General features: G+C 39.7%; 1 long non-coding RNA gene across 2 annotated transcripts in view; it reads right to left on the reverse strand.

Moving 5' to 3' along the window:
* LOC128838748 (uncharacterized) overlaps window positions 1–17,468 on the reverse strand; it is a 41,857-nt gene that overhangs the window by 7,128 nt on the left and 17,261 nt on the right. For both annotated transcript variants that reach the window (XR_008445257.1, XR_008445256.1), the window contains one exon: window positions 3,061–3,126. This is a non-coding gene — a long non-coding RNA (uncharacterized LOC128838748). The remainder of the gene's footprint in view (window positions 1–3,060; window positions 3,127–17,468) is intronic.

Here is a 17,468-nt window from a genome sequence, read left to right on the forward strand (position 1 = left end):
TCAACCCCCCTGTTCCCCGTCCTCTGACCGCCCCTTATGCCCTCTATCCAACCTCCCCTGCTCCCTGCCCCCTTACCGCACTGCCTGGAGCACCAGTGGCTGGTGGTGCTACAGCTGCACCACCCAGAGCACCAGGACAGGCAGCCGCTCCGCCCAGCTGGAGCCAGCCATGCCAGCATGCAGCACGGAGCACCAGGTAAGGCCAAGGCTCTGCAGCTGCGCTGCACGGTAAGAGTGCACAGCCCCACTGCCCAGAGCATTGCACCAGCGGCGAAGCGAGCGAGCTGAGGCTGCAGGGGAACAGCAGGGGAGGGTCCGGTAGCTAGCCTCCCTGGCCAGGAGCTCAGGGGCTGGGCAGGAGGGTCCTGTGGGCCAGATGTAGCCCACGGGCTGTAGTTTGCCCCCCTCTAGGCTAGGGACACCATCCCTGCCCGTCCTGGCTAAGAGCAATTGATCGGCCTATCCTCCATGAATTTATCTAGTTCTTTTTTGAACCCTGTTATAGTCTTGGCCTTGACAACATCCTCTGGCAAAGAGTTCCACAGGTTGACTATGTGTTATGTGAAGAAATATTTCCTTTTGTTTGTTTGAAACCTGCTGCCTATTAATTTCATTTGGTGACCCCTAGTTCTTGTGTTATGAGAAGGAGTAAATAACACTTCCTTATTTACTTTCTCCACACCAGTCATGGTTTTATAGACCTCTGTCATATCCCCCCTTAATCATCTCTTTTCCAAGTTGAAAAGTCCCAGTCTTATAAACCTCTCTTCAGACGGAAGCTGTTCCATACCCTAATCATTTTTGTTACTCTTTTCTGAACCTTTTCCAACTCCAATATATCTTTTTTGAGATGGGGCGACCACATCTGCAAACAGTATTCAAGATGTGGGTGTACCAGGGATTTATAAAGAGGCAATATGATATTTGATATGCTATGATATTTTCTGGAGAATAACTAGGAATGGTATCTGACCTTACATGTTTAAATGAAAACTGCATAACTAACTCATTTAGGCCAAAAGTTGCTCTTGTACCCCCATGACATGAATTGAGGTGAAGCAGAGTGTTAGAAGTTAAGTGATGGGGTCCTGAGCCATGCTGCTTGTGCAGGGTAACATGGCTCAGGAGTTTAGGGGAGCTCACTCTACAATGTCCCCTATTGCTGCTTGATAAAATGTGCAGAGTGCACTGCCCCAACATTTGTTGAATGGTGGCATGTGTGCAGGAGGGTCAGTGGTCTTGTCAAGAGGTAAATGTCCCCTCAGCATTGCAAAGTACCTTAGTCAGGCATAGAGCCTCGAACTCAAGGGGTAGCACTAAATCATGCCTAGTCCTGTTCTCTTAGAGGTGAATTGAAAGGAAGACGTTCTCTGCACCATCTTCTCCAGACAGGGCCGAATTTTGCTATTATATGCTAATTCTGTCATCAGTGAGTGCCAACACTTTTGCCCTAGAGTTATATTCATCTTAAAGAAAAAATAGTGGCCATTGTGAATGCCATTTTAGTCCTGGTTTTGAGCTTCATGCCACTAAAAAGAGAGAGGTCTTGAGTAACAAGAATTAGCAGTGCTGGCACCAGAATTCACTTCACCTGATGTCATCCCTCAGTACCTAAGTGAGCAGAGTTAGTAGCACTCTTACTTTAAACTGCAGTGATAAAACAGAAAAGGCTCTTGCCCAAGATAATGACCCCCCCCCCCCAAAAAAAGATAACCTCACAATAAAACCAGCAACATTTGTTTGCCTACTCTGCCAGTTGTAATCAAAAATGCCATTGGTACCTGATTTTAGATTATGAAGAATACTGTTTAGGTAATATTTACTTTTTTTGGAAACCTTCTTAGGTACATAATGAGACAAACACGATGATTGTCTTTTGTGGCTGCTGCAAACTTCCTGCATGCAACACATTCCTTTTTGTCTTTTGCAAAGTCAAATACTAAGGAAAATACTACTTTCTGACTCCATTAGAGTGTGAGCATATGAGTCAACTTCCAGAGCTGAAGCCATAAATACAGGGTTCATTTAGTATTAAGAAAGAAAGAAAGAAAGAAAGAAAGAAAGAAAGAAAGAAAGAAAGAAAAAGAAATTGCATAGGGTTACCAACTCTGAAGCAGTGAAAAATAGGACAAATGTAAGGTCATAATATATACCAGCACAATTACTGGAGGATATAGAACACAGAAGGAAAATTATGTTGCCTCCCTCCAAGCAAAACACTGATTTTTCATAACACATAAGAAAAAGAATTGAATCGGTGATCCCTTCCTTTCTCTGCTTCTCAGAGAACAGGTCATCAGAAATGTTGCAGCAATTTTCTATTTGCAAGCTATATATTAGTGCTGTGTGAAATATTCACTGCTAAAGGGAAAAGATTCAAATGTTCCTCCTTTTTAATTTCATGGAGCTTCCAACATTAGAGTTAGTCAAAGATTTCTTTTGTCCACTGAAATGCACAGAAGAAGAATATATTTCTTATACACACTGAGAATTTTCTTTTGACCTTAGATTCCTTTTAGAAAACTACTTCTTCCCTCTCCCAGATACGAACTGATTTTGACTTTCAGGAAGGAAGACAGATTGCTGAAGTAACTGGACAGAACACAGATGTTATTTTTCAAAATCAGAAAACCCTCTGGGGAACCCTGGGATGAATTTTGCATTAATTTCAGGGTTTTTTTAAAGAAAACTAAGAAAAGAAACATGATATTAGCATTAAAGGCCTGATCCAAAGCCTGTTGAAGTCAATGAGATCAAGCCCTAATCACTTTGAAAAGGAAATAAAAGAAGAACAGAAGAAAATGAAAGAAAACAAAAAAACAAAGTTTAACAGTTGGTTGTAAAGATATTTGGGACCAAAAAACTAGCTCATTGGTGGAGAGGGGTTTGTCTCTATAAAACAAGGACAGTCAAATAATCCATTAGCGTGAAAGAAGGAGGATAGGGGTAACAGAGAGAGTGAGGATGAAAGACAGAATGAAGGATTCTAGAATAGACTTGGGGAAAAACAGGCAAATTTCAATGCATATTGTAATAGCTTCTGGCCATCTACTTGCTCACCTGCATATGACTCCCCTCTGTGCATACATATTTCCATGCTTTCACTTTGATGCAGTATCTGGTCCTCTGTTTGATAAGGAAATACATTAGAGATCCAATTAAAAAGGGAGGCATATTCCTCTGTCATTCCTATACCATTGAGTCAGCAAAGAAAATGAATGAATGACAAACTGTCAGCAGTAAACCATATTTTATTTAATATTTCTCCTTGATGGTAATTTAAATATGCACCTTTTAAAATAAAAACGAAACCTGCAGAGTTCTAATTTATCATGCAGTAAGTTCCAAACTTAATAGATAAATAAAAGTTGTGTACCTGAGTTATATATAAATTTAAATTAAATATTATATATATATGTATTAGTGCTCCAAAGTGACCTAAATGCTTTTGAAAATTTCACCTAATATTTTATTGTTGTTGTTAACAACAAATGTGAGGTTGAAAGTGTGTTTCACTGGAGTACAGCCAACTCTGATAACACTGCTCTACAGCCAAAATGCTTCTGAAATAAATGTAGTCAAACTTTACTAATTCTGGGTCACTGACAACGAAAATGATGGTTAAAATTGTTGATTGGCTCTACTTTTTAAGATATGCTATTGGGTCAGTATATACAACCCTTGACTTGGGAATGGCTGAGGATAAGTGAGTTATAAAGGGAAGGGATCTCAATTTAAACCAGAAATGACTAAAATACATCTTTGACTGGATCTATGAATAAATCTATGACTGGGTTTGGACAGTACTTGCTTTTTAGGCAAAACAATGAATGATGCAATCTGAAGCTGGTATTGCATCATACATGATATGAATTGCATCATGTTATTCCTAGAAGTCATGGATGATGCAATCATATTGAAGCTTACATCACTCTGCTGAACAAATTGTCCTATATCAGCTCTAGAAATCATACAGTGTCGTGCTCTCTTATTTGTCAGTGTTTGATTTTGCAAAGGGACACATTTCTGTTTAGCCAAAGTGAGCAGAGATGCCTCGTACTTGTGTGAAAAGTGCAGATAACTTCTGCTATGTTTGTGGTGAAGTGACTTTTGCATCACAAAAGCGCAGTATAACCACTATGGTTAAGAAAGTCTATCACCTTTATTTTGGCTGCAAAATTGGAGATCGGGACAAGAAGTGGGCCCCACACATATGCTGCAACACTTGTGCAACAAATCTTCGCCAGTGGTTGAACAGGAAAAGGAAATCTATGCCTTTTGCAGTGCCAATGATTTGGAGAGAGCCAACAGATCATACCAGCAATTGTTACTTCTTCATGGTGCCTCCAGTTGGGAAAGGTGTGTCAAAGAAGAAAAAGTGGACTGTACATTATCTAAACATTCCATCAGCTACATGCCCAGTACCACACGGAGAAGGATTGCTGGTTCCTGATTCTCCAGAATCATTCTCATTTGAGTCAGACGAGGAATAGAAAGAGGATGAAACTTCTGGTCCTGAACCATCAATGTCAGAGGACCCACATTTTCTCCCATCCTCCTCCTGTGAACCACACCTCATAACACAGGTGAACTGAATGATCTTGTCAGGGATTTGGAACTACCCAAGAGTAAGGCAGAGCTGTTGGGCTCCAGACTACAGCAGTGGAATCTCCTGGCAGGTGATGTTAGGGTTTCCATGTTCTGTGACCGTCAAAAGGATCTTGTCCCATTCTTCTTCATGGAAGATGACCTTGTAGCCTGCAACAACATCGATGGTGTGATGGCAGCCCTCAACATCGTTCACGATCCAGATGAGTGGAGTCTGTTCATTGATTCATCCAAGACGAGTCTTAAAGCTGTTTTACTGCATAATGGCAATGTTTTGCCATCAATTCCAGTTGGTCATGCAGTCCATATGAAGGAAACCTAGGACAACATGAAACAACTTTTGTGGTACATAAACTATGACCAACACCAGTGGCAGCTTTGTGGCGATTTGAAGGTTGTTGCTCTCTTGCGTGGTCTGCAGACTGGATACACAAAGTACTGCGGTTTTCTGTGCGAATGGGATAGTCGTGCAAGAGATTCCCACTACATCAAGAAAGATTGGCCACTCCGACAGTCATTGGAGCCTGGAAGGAAAAGTGTTCAGCATCCACCACTTGTTGAATCAAGGAAGATTTTGTTACCACCCTTACACATCAAGCTGGGTCTGATGAAGAACTTAGTCAAGGCCATTGACAAAATACAAGCAGCTTTCAAGTACCTCTGTGGAAAATTTCCAAGGTTAAATGAAGCTAAGATAAAGGAAGGTGTCTTTGTTCGTCCTCAGATTCATGAACGTCTTCGAGATGATGCATTTGACCATGCACTGTGTGGCAAGGAAAAAATCTGCATGGAAAGCCTTCCAGCTAGTGGCAATAAATTTTCTCGGAAACAACAAGGCAGACAACTACAGGTTGTTGGTGGAAAACCTCCTCAAGGCATACAAAAGCCTTGGTTGCAACATGTCACTAAAGATACATTTTTTGCACTCTCATCTAGATTTTTTTCCACCAAACTGCGGAGCAGTTAGTGACGAGCACGGCGAGCGATTTCTCCAGGACATTGCAACAATGGAGAAATGCTATCAGGACAAATGGAGCCCATCAATGCTTGCAGACTATTGCTGGACAGTGACAAGAGATGCTCCATTTAATGAATACAAGAGACAAGCCAAGAAGCGCTGAGTAGACACTGAATAGGACTAAACTATGTATATAATAGTTTTTTGCCTTTTGTTTCATAATAAATTTTATTTATATAACCCTTTTGCTGATTTTTAAAGTGTTACATAAACAGGACAGGTGAAATATTATCATGTAAAGCAACTATAAAAACATGAAAAGACCTAGGTTTACAATTTATGATTAAAACTCTACTATCTACACAATATACATAGACATAAAATGTAAAAACTTAAATATTTTAGAAACAGTAGCCAATCAGTTGTTTTAATTGTCATATTTGAATTCAGCACATCAAAATACATAATAAATAGCACATTTTATCTCTGAAGCAGACGACTTCTCAAAAATTGTAGACCAGTGTAATAGATATTACACTTTCTTTGAAAAAAATCTACTCCTGTTAAAAAAAATGCCAAATGTTAGCATGTCTGACAATGAAGAGCTACAGGATACAGCCAGTTCCCTGCTGCCATATAAACCTTCATCACCTTCCATCACATGCCTGACTTATGCCCCTAAAAAGTGTAAAAATGTACACAAAAGTCACAATAACAACTTACTAGGAGATTGATTGCTTGAAATGTAAGCTGAGAATAGGAAATGGCTTTTTATTATAGATTCATAGATTCATAGATTATAGGACTGGAAGGGACCTCGAGAGGTCATCGAGTCCAGTCCCCTGCCCGCATGGCAGGACCAAATACTGTCTAGACCATCCCTGATAGACATTTATCTAACCTACTCTTAAATATCTCCAGAGACGGAGATTCCACAACCTCCCTAGGCAATTTGTTCCAGTGTTTAACCACCCTGACAGTTAGGAACTTTTTCCTAATGTCCAACCTAGACCTCCCTTGCTGCAGTTTAAACCCATTGTTTCTGGTTCTATTCTTAGAGGCTAAGGTGAACAAGTTCTCTCCCTCCTCCTTATGACACCCTTTTAGATACCTGAAAACTGCTATCATGTCCCCTCTCAGTCTTCTCTTTTCCAAACTAAACAAACCCAGTTCTTTCAGCCTTCCTTCATAGGTCATGTTCTCAAGACCTTTAATCATTCTTGTTGCTCTTCTTTGGACCCTTTCCAATTTCTCCACATCTTTTTTAAAATGCGGCGCCCAGAACTGAACACAATACTCCAGCTGAGGCCTAACCAGAGCAGAGTAGAGCGGAAGAATGACTTCTCGTGTCTTGCTCACAACACACCTGTTAATACATCCCAGAATCATGTTTGCTTTTTTTGCAACAGCATCACACTGTTGACTCATATTTAGCTTGTGGTCCACTATAACTCCTAGATCCCTTTCTGCCGTACTCCTTCCTAGACAGTCTTTTCCCATTCTGTATGTGTGAAATTGATTTTTCCTTCCTAAGTGGAGCACTTTGCATTTGTCTTTGTTAAACTTCATCCTGTTTAACTCAGACCATTTTTCCAATTTGTCCAGATCATTTTGAATTATGACCCTGTCCTCCAAAGTAGTTGCAATCCCTCCCAGTTTGGTATCATCCGCAAACTTAATAAGCGTACTTTCTATGCCAATATCTAAGTCGTTGATGAAGATATTGAACAGAGCCGGTCCCAAAACAGACCCTGCGGAACCCCACTCGTTACGCCTTTCCAGCAGGATTGGGAACCATTAATAACAACTCTCTGAGTACGGTTATCCAGCCAGTTATGCACCCACCTTATAGTAGCCCCATCTAATTTGTATTTGCCTAGTTTATCGATAAGAATATCATGCGAGACCGTATCAAATGCCTTACTAAAGTCTAGGTATACCACATCCACCGCTTCACCCTTATCCACAAGGCTCGTTATCCTATCAAAGAAAGCTATCAGATTGGTTTGACATGATTTGTTCTTCACAAATCCATGCTGGCTGTTCCCTATCACCTTACCACCTTCCAAGTGTTTGCAGATGATTTCCTTAATTACTTGCTCCATTATCTTCCCTGGCACAGAAGTTAAACTAACTGGTCTGTAGTTACCTGGGTTGTTTTTATTTCCCTTTTTATAGATGGGCACTATATTTGCCCTTTTCCAGTCTTCTGGAATCTCTCCCGTCTCCCATGACTTTCCAAAGATAATAGCTAGAGGCTCAGATACCTCCTCTATTAGCTCCTTGAGTATTCTAGGATGCATTTCATCAGGCCCGGGTGACTTGCAGGCATCTAACTTTTCTAAGTGATTTTTAACTTGTTCTTTTTTTATTTTATCCGCTAAACCTACCCCCTTCCCATTAGCATTCACTATGTTAGGCATTCCTTCAGACTTCTCGGTGAAGACCGAAACAAAGAAGTCATTAAGCATCTCTGCCATTTCCAAGTTTCCTGTTACTGTTTCTCCCTCTTCACTAAGCAGTGGGCCTACCCTGTCTTTGGTCTTCCTCTTGCTTCTAATGTATTGATAAAAAGTCTTCTTGTTTCCTTTTATTCCCGTAGCTAGTTTGAGCTCATTTTGTGCCTTTGCCTTTCTAATCTTGCCCCTGCATTCCTGTGTTGTTTGCCTATATTCATCCTTTGTAATCTGTCCTAGTTTCCATTTTTTATATGACTCCTTTTTATTTTTTAGATCGTGCAAGATCTCGTGGTTAAGCCAAGGTGGTCTTTTGCCACATTTTCTATCTTTCCTAACCAGCGGAATAGCTTGCTTTTGGGCCCTTAATAGTGTCCCTTTGAAAAACTGCCAACTCTCCTCAGTTGTTTTTCCCCTCAGTCTTGATTCCCATGGGACCTTACCTATCAGCTCTCTGAGCTTCCCAAAATCTGCCTTCCTGAAATCCATTGTCTCTATTTTGCTGTTCTCCCTTCTACCCTTCCTTAGAATTGCAAACTCTATGATTTCATGATCACTTTCACCCAGGCTGCCTTCTACTTTCACATTCTCAACGAGTTCCTCCCTATTTGTTAAAATCAAGTCTAGAACCGCTTCCCCCCTAGTAGCTTTTTCAACCTTCTGAAATAAAAAGTTGTCTCCAATGCAGTCCAAAAATTTGTTGGATAGTCTGTGCCCCGCTGTGTTATTTTCCCAACATATATCCGGATAGTTGAAGTCCCCCATCACCACCAAATCTTGGGCTTTGGATGATTTTGTTAGTTGCTTGAAAAAAGCTTCATCCACCTCTTCCACCTGGTTAGGTGGCCTGTAGTAGACTCCTAGCATGACATCTCCCTTGTTTTTTGCCCCTTTAAGCCTAACCCAGAGATTATCCCACAGGGCTAGATATTAACCTTAAAATCAAGCCTGAGGAGGGGACAATACTTCCCCAAGAGGAGGGCAGGAATCAGACTGACTCTGCCTGTAAGGCTACACTTCAGTTAAACACCTGTGGATGGCCCATATCAGCTGATTCAGGCTCGAGCTGGGGGGCTGTAAAATTGTAGTGACTGTACATGTTTGGGCTGGAGCCCAGGCTCTATGACCCCATGAGAAGGGAGGGTACCAGAGCCCAGGCTCCAGCCTGAGCCCGAATGTTTACACTGCAATGTTACCGCCGCACAGCCCAGGCTCCGCAAGCCTGAGTTAGCAGGTGTTTAACTGAAGTATAGACATACCCTGAGTATCACAATCAGCTTCCTGCTTCCCTATTGTTCCCTTTTGCTAGTTCAGTTTACTTTACCCTCTGCTCTGGTGAACGTGTTGGGTGGGAGGCAGAGCCAAGGCCCCTGCCTTCCCCCTTCCTCCTTAAGGCTCTGGTGTTGTGGACAGCCTGTTCCGAGGAGTAGAGGGATCCCTATATTCCCTTACCCATTGTATGGGCACAAAGCCAGGCTCACAACTGAGCAGGAACGAATTTATTATTTTGACATTTGGGTATGTGACCCTGTCTTCCATATGCAGTAGCCATTACTACAAGATGACACAAATGTGTATCAAATATTTTTTTTTGTGTGTGTGGGGGGGAGATATTATACTGGATTACCTGAGAATACCTGTAATTGATCACTAACAGCCAGACTGTGGCTGAGGCTGTGTACCTATTCAGGGAGATAATGTCCTCTCATGGCCCCCACTGACCTTAGGTTTGGGTCTGTAGTGATAAGCTGGTAGTGCATGCCCACTATTGCACTCCCTTTCCCAAAACAGTGGATAAGAGGGGTGGGGATGATAATGTTGGCTAGCAGCAAATTATTATGCTTCTGTGGTAAGTGGCGTGGCACACAATATGATGTCCCATACCCAGGGCTTATGGTAAAAACACAATTTAGCCCTAAATCATACTAGATACACAAAGGAGGGCAGAGTTAACATTATTGTTGCAATCCTAACTTCTGAGTGCAACCGTAACATTCTTTTAATGTTATATTATGTATGAAATTTCCTGTTATCGTCTTAAAGAAAATTAAACTACAAATTCCATCAGGTACAACTGTTTGTAATCAATGGAGCAGAAACCCTGTTTCTTTCCCTATTTACTTTTGCTCTTTGAATAAAAAGAGACAGGACTTGAAGTCCTGTCTCCTGCCCAGTGCATATTTACTTATGGTATGAACTACTTCTCTACATATGTTCAGCCTTTCCTACACATCTTCACATTTTGTATAGAAATTGGAAACACGCCCTATAAACACTCTCTATAAACTTCCCTAACATGTCCATGCATGTGCATTGTCTGTGGAACATTGACAAACAGATACTTGATCATAGTTAAAAAGACAATGTGCATATATAAAATATAAGTTTGGAACCTTTTTTTTTTTAACTTTCACAGATCACAATTAGTTCTTACGAAAACCCAGAAAAGCACATTACCACCTAGAGACTACATACCTGCAGTGCTTCAGGATTCACAGAGACAAATGCTGAGACACTATTTTGTTCAAAATATGTATATTTGGGAGAAATGCATTTTCTCTCTCTCTCTCTTCATTTTTTAAAACGACTGAACTAATTTTGCTCAAACTTTTATTTAAAAAAAAATCTCCTGGACTGAAAACAAATGTGCTCAGTTTCAACATTGAACGGTAAACAATTGAGAAAGCTTCAGAGTTGGCAATACTTTCTTTCTTTCTGTTAGAACAGAAACACCCATGAAAACTTAACTCCTTAACTATAGGTGCCACAATGTGCCATGAAATTATTTTACTCTTTTACTGGCTCTATTTTTTCTCTATTTTTTTTTTTTTAATATTTAGCTTTTTTCTTACTGAGTCAATAGCCTCATATCTAATGGGAACTTTATACTTTTTCTAGCCACAGTGCTAGTTACTAATCAAGATGATATTTGACTAACAATAGGATTTTGATTAGTGGTTAGTAAGAGTTACTCTACCAAAGTTCTGTTTTCACTTTCCAAAATACTGTTTTTCATGTACTTTTATGTTTGCTTGTATGCATGTAAGTAGCATACTGTACTTTGCAATCAAGAGAACAAAAGAAAATCAAAGAAATGCCCACCTTACTCAGAGTGGCTTTTTCAATTTTTATGTTACACATATCTCCCACTATGGTTCTGATTGATAGATTTTGAACCTAAGATTGACAGCATGTAGGATGTAATCAGTAGGAAGAAGAGTGGAGTGTTCAGCTTACAGAAGAGTAGCCTGCCTGCACAATAGCACTAGGAGTTGTCACAGTTGCCTGCCTGTTAGTGCACTTGAAGGAGAAAATGATAAACAATGGCTGTGAAACAGACCCAAAAAAGTGATGTAAGTGCTGCCTTTTTTAAATTATGATTTGCAATGTGGGTTCCTGCCTTCAGGAGCTTGATTTCTTAGCTTTAATGTTACATTAAATGCTAGTTTCTTACATGAGATGGGTGGGCAGATAGGGATGGAGAGACAACATTGTTATGGCTTCTGAGCAGGCAAGAAGTTTACGCCCCAAGAATGGATTTTTTTCCTTGCTGGGAGAGAAACAAGTTAGGGCTAAATTGTTCTTGCTCAATTCCTAAGCAAGGGACAACATATACTTAAGCTGCTCTCAGAATACACCAACAGCTTGCCTACACACACAGTGGCACTGAAAGACATACATATGTAAACCAATTATATTTAAATTGAAATAGAACACTCTGATTCCCAGATAAGGAGTGTCCATGCGCAGACTTGCACCAAAATAATTAAAGATGTGCATTGCAACCAGTTTAGTTATTTCAATTCCTCTGTATATAGACAAGCCCCAGAAAACAGATTGTGATTCAAGCCACATTTTGTTCCCCAGTACTCTCCCTTGCTCCATGTGAGGAAGTATTCTGTACCAGCTCTGTACCTAAAGCCGATTATTTCTCCTGTTGCACCTGTTCAGCTGGAGAGAAAGCAAAAACTCCATCCATTCCCTGCTCCTGCCTGTCTACCCTCCACCCACCTGTGCCGGAGTGGGAGTGACAGTCCCACAGAAGCTCTTCTCTTTCCATTCTACTCATTGCAATACAAGTACAAGAAATAAAGGTGCAACCCCTGACTTCCTGGAGTGGGTGCACAGCCCGGATTACAATCTGTCCCTGAATGAAGTGCCACATTGTTATATAATGTAATTTATTTATAGACATATGTACAGGCTTGAACAGGGATATAATAGAATAAAACCAGAAGGCATCTACCCTAATCCACAAATGAGGCATGCCACTTTCAGAACTCCAGCAACCATGTGTGTTAAGACCTGTACTATATACAGTATCTGCAAGACCCCAGTGCCAAAGCCACACCTCCTATTCACATGGGTTTGCTACTTTCAAACACAAAAGGAAGTGCACCTGAATTTAGATTATTAGTTATCATTTTATTATTATATTTTATTTTTATCTTTACAGCTCCCCAAAATGTCCCTAGGCACTTTACAGAATAAATAGGCTAGATCCCTGTCCCAAAGAATTTACAATCTGATTTTAGATATGATATGGTAAGTCTAAATTAATTAATTAAATAATTAAATAAATAAATAAAACAATAAATACGGGTGTGATATCAGGCTGCCAAAATAAGATTAAGGTTAGGCATGTGCATGGATATCAGGAATTCAGGGGTAAACCTCTGCACTTAAAACAAGACTCCAGTGTCTGCTTTGATAGCATATCTAGTTTGAAGGCACCATTTATTGTCTATGGATAAGTGAATTTATTACGGAGAGGTCATTCAGTCCAGTCCCTTGCACCCATTGCACAACTAAGTATTATCTAGAGTAGACCATCCTTGACAGGTGTGTTTGTTTAACCTAGTCTTACAAATTTGCAATGATGGAGATTCCACAACCTCCTTAGGCAATTTATTCCAGTGCTTAACTACCCTAGCAGTCAAAAAGTTTTCCCTAATGTCCAACCTAAACCTCTCTTGCTGCTCATTTAAGCCTATTGCTTCTTGTCCAATTGTCAGAGGTTCACAAGAACAATTTTTCTCCGTCCTCCTCATAACAACCTTTTATGTACTTGAAAACTGTTATCATGTCCCCTCTCAGTCTTCTCTTCTCTAGACTAAACAAACCCAATGTTTTCAATCTTCCCTCAAAGTCATGTTTTCTAGATCTTTAATTATTTGTGTTGCTCTTCTCTGGACTTTCTCCAATTTGTCTACATCTTTCCTGAAATGTAGCACTCAGAAATGGACCCAATACTCCAGCTGAGGCCTAATCAGTGTGGAGTAGATTGGAAGAATTACTTCTTGTTTCTTGCTTACAGCACTCCTGCTAATACATCCCAGAATGATGTTTGCTTTTTTTTTTTTTTGCAACAGTATTACACTGTTGACTCATATTTAGCTTGTGATCCACTATGACCCCCAGATCCCTTTCCACAGTACTCCTTCCTAAGCAGTCATTTCCCATTTTGTACGTGTGCAACTAATTGTTCCTTCCTAAGTGGAATACTTTGCATTTGTCCTTAATTAATTTCATCCTATAATGAGGATAAGGCTCTTCCTCATCTTATGGAGCATACTCCAGTGCATTGCCATTACTATTGAAAGACCTAACTTTCATCAGGCTTCTGGGTTGATACCTGGGTTGTATTAGAGACAATGTACTGCATGATCTTAGTTGACATGGTGGTTCTCTGGAGGAGAGGTGGACCTTGAAATAGTAGTTCCCCTCTTAATGGGTTATTAGGCATTTAATGAGCTGAAGCAGATTCTTAGCAGTTGTTAAAATTCTTCCCTCAAAATGAGAGGAGTGCAGGAGAGTTGATAAGGTTGGAAAATCTCATGGAGTTCATGCTCGTCCTTCTTCTCTCTTTCAGCACATAGGGTCAATCAGAGGTTGATGGAGTCACATTTTGTATTCATCACACTGTCTTCTTAAGGATGTTATGATTATATTTTGTCCATCTGCAGTGTGGAGATGCTTATCTCTGATATGAAATTCTATGTTAGTCAGTAGTATGAATCTGATATGATAGCAATATTGATATCACTTTTAAAAAGTATAGTTGATTTTAAACATTGACAGTTGAGCCATTCCATTATTATTATTATTATTATTATTAATATTTTATAAGTGGCCATGGCAGGTTACTTCACATTATGAACTAAGGGCACATTTCTGCTTTCTGATTTGCAAGATGGATTTCAACTCTGTTATTGACCACTGACAGAAGATCCATGTATGAAGTTTGTGTGGGAACTCCTTGTTAAAATATTTGCAGTGCATCATTACTGCCAATTCCCTCATGTAGTCTCAACAAGTTTGTCTACTGTCAATAAATCTTGAGCAATCTGGAGCACTTAGAAAAATCCCAGAAGGCACTGTGTTCTTCTGATTCTAGAAAACCTTTGATTGCATGAAATTTAAAGTCTACCAGACCTGCTAAATTGTTTTGCCCCATATGCACTAAGAACTGACCACAGTGAATTGTTGCTTAACTCTTGTTGGAACCAGTTTAGCTGCCAGTGTACACAGGACAATTCAACAAATTTATTGAAAATGTGAATTCTACCGCAAATCCAATCACCCTTGCTATAATGGTGTCAAAAAACATTTTCTGCTGTCTTCTCTAGCAGCTAAACCCTGATTCAGGAGGACCAGTTGCTGACAGTTGTTGTCAGTAACAGGACAATTTCCAAGCAAAGATAGGGTTTCAGATGGATTTTGTGGGATATTAGAGAAGATAAGTACTGATGTGATGATTTATTTTTTCCACATTACTTTGCCCATTCAATTTGAAACAGCTGAGTTCCAAATGTCTGATAAATGTTGGTTGTAATGAAAATATGTACTGACTTGTAAAGTTGAACCATAGTGTGACTGTTGGAGGCTACTATATTATCAATGTTACTCAGCACTACAGGCAAAATTGGTAAATTCTCAGCTACAAGCGAAATAGGTTCTGTGTTTCAACAAACTCCTTATCTGGTATAGCAGCTCACATCTCTAAAACTTCCTTCCTTGTCAGGAAGTTCTTTCCAATGGTTTTAAAAGCACTGACTTTGTTCAATGGGGTGTTATCAGTTCGCTTCCAATCCTGTCACAGAGGGTGCCTGGAGAATAGACTAATTTCCTACTTATCTGACTACTATTTTTTGCAAAGACTCTGAACTGTAATCTATTTTGTGGCTAATCCTTTAGTTTAATTCTCTATTTATGGGCATAGCCAATGAGGGAGACATAACAAAATAACAATCTAACCCCCTCCCACCATAGAGGAACAGAGAAAGAGACATGCCCAGAGCATGCAGATTTCATCTACATTCTCTTTGATACTTAGATTCTTCTGACAGTTATTAGGAGTTTGTCAGCATTTTCATCAGAAACTTTGATTTTCAAGACTTTTTTATTGCATAGGCTGGTGACAAAGCTTTTGACTTCAATGGCAAGTTGATCCCTATTCCCTGCTCCAGTCTGGCAGATTTAAAAAATCTCTTGCCTCTGCCTTTGTGCCACCTATCTTCACTGTTATGAAATGCCATGAGTCAAAACACAGCTCATGTCTGTCAATGCGAATTCAGTATGAAAATGCGCTAGCAGCCCCATCAGCTGCTGCAATGTGCAATGTGGGATAGATGGGTTAGACAAGACTTCTGAGCTATAGCTCAGAGGAGAACACCTTTTGGGTTTTGAAACACTGCTTCAACATCTGCTTGCCTTGGCTTTATTCATACTTTCCAGCCTTGGTAAAGCACTTGGAGATCTTTGGAATAAATGCACTTCCTAAGGGTTAGATTGAGACTTGGGTGACATGCCTGGGCAGGAGAGAAAGGGTGAGTAGGAACCAAACTACCAACACCACACATTGATAAAACAGTGAGCAGGAGTAAGTAAATGCTACACACCATCTGATTCTCTCACCAAAGCCAATGGGTGGGGAGGAGTAGAGATGGATAGGGCCTTTGTTACATCCCCGTTCACTGTCCAGCATGGCTGAGCCAGTGCAAGACTGGGATGGAGGGTTACAATCTGCTGTTGGCATAGGCCAGTAGGAAATTTCTATCTCCTTTTAAGCAAAGGGCAAACAGAGTATTGACTGAGGCTTCCTAGAGCCACAATTCCTTCCCTGGGATGTCCCTGGTGGGGCGGAGATACTCACCTTCCTTTTCTAGGGGTGTATCCAAGAGAGACAATGTACAGTAGAACCTCAAAGTTATGAACAACAGAGTTATGAACTGAAGGGTTAACTACGGACCTCATTTGGAACCAGAAGTATGCAATCAGGCAGCAGAGACCAAAAAAAAAAAAGAAGAAGAAGAAGAAGAACAAATATAGTACAGTATTGTGTTAAACATAAACTACTAAGCAAATAAAGGGAAAGTTTAAAAAAAAAGATCTGACAAGGTAAGGAAACTGTTTCTGTGCTTGTTTCATTTGAATTAAGATGGTTAAAAGCAGCATTTTTCTTCTGCACAGTAAAGTTGCAAAGCTGTATTAAGTCAATGTTCAGTTGTAAACTTTTGAAAGAATAACCATAATGTTTTGTTAAGAGTTATGAACATCTCAGAGTTCGGAACAAACTCCATCCTTGAGGTGTTCGTAATTCTGAAGTTCTACTGTAGCCCTAAATGAGCAGTTATTTATGTTTTTGAAATGACACTGTTTCTCTAGAGGAGGAATTACTAAAATGTATATAGAATGAATAGAAATGCTTCAGAGTATTTTTTGAATCAATAAAAAGTATTTTTTAATTATTAAAAACATTTACCTGCAAAGCTGAATTGCCAGATGCAAGCAAAATTGAACATGAACAAAAGGGGTAATTTACCAGACTTGTTTCACTGTCTGAATGAAAAGATGCAAAAAGTAAACAGTGTGTGTGCATAGGTAACACAGGTAAGGATTATCTTTAAATGTGATTTTTATCTTTAGTGCTCCTTTTCATTTTGCATCTTTATAATGTGCTTCCACTTTGCAGTAATACATAAAACAGCTGTTTAAAGGTGTAATTTATTTCATATATCTTAATTCTAGGGATGTTTTGTCTCTACAATTTGTATGTATATTTTATAGTCCAAACTGTCAAATCTGGGTCTCTAAAGTTAGGCTACTACATTTATATGTAGGCACCTAAACAAAAATGGCCTGATTTTCAGAAGGTCTGAGCACTGTAGAGTTAAGAGGAGAGGCAATTGTAAAGACATTTTTAAATTGTAATAATCCATTAGAAAACATGTAGTTGGACACTGATCAACTCATGCAAGCAACAAGATGGATTTAGCAATTCTTTAAAATTTCATATTTATAGCATAATCCTTCAGTGCAAACAACTTAAAATCTTTGCCAAATCATTCTTTTAGCAGCTGAATAGACTATGAGAAAGGTGTCTCATTAATGCAGAATGTATGATTCTCAACATTTATTGTTCACTATGACAAAAGTACCAAAGT

Source organism: Malaclemys terrapin, chromosome 5 (genome assembly GCF_027887155.1).
Source record: "Malaclemys terrapin pileata isolate rMalTer1 chromosome 5, rMalTer1.hap1, whole genome shotgun sequence".
Classification (NCBI taxonomy): domain Eukaryota; kingdom Metazoa; phylum Chordata; order Testudines; family Emydidae; genus Malaclemys; species Malaclemys terrapin.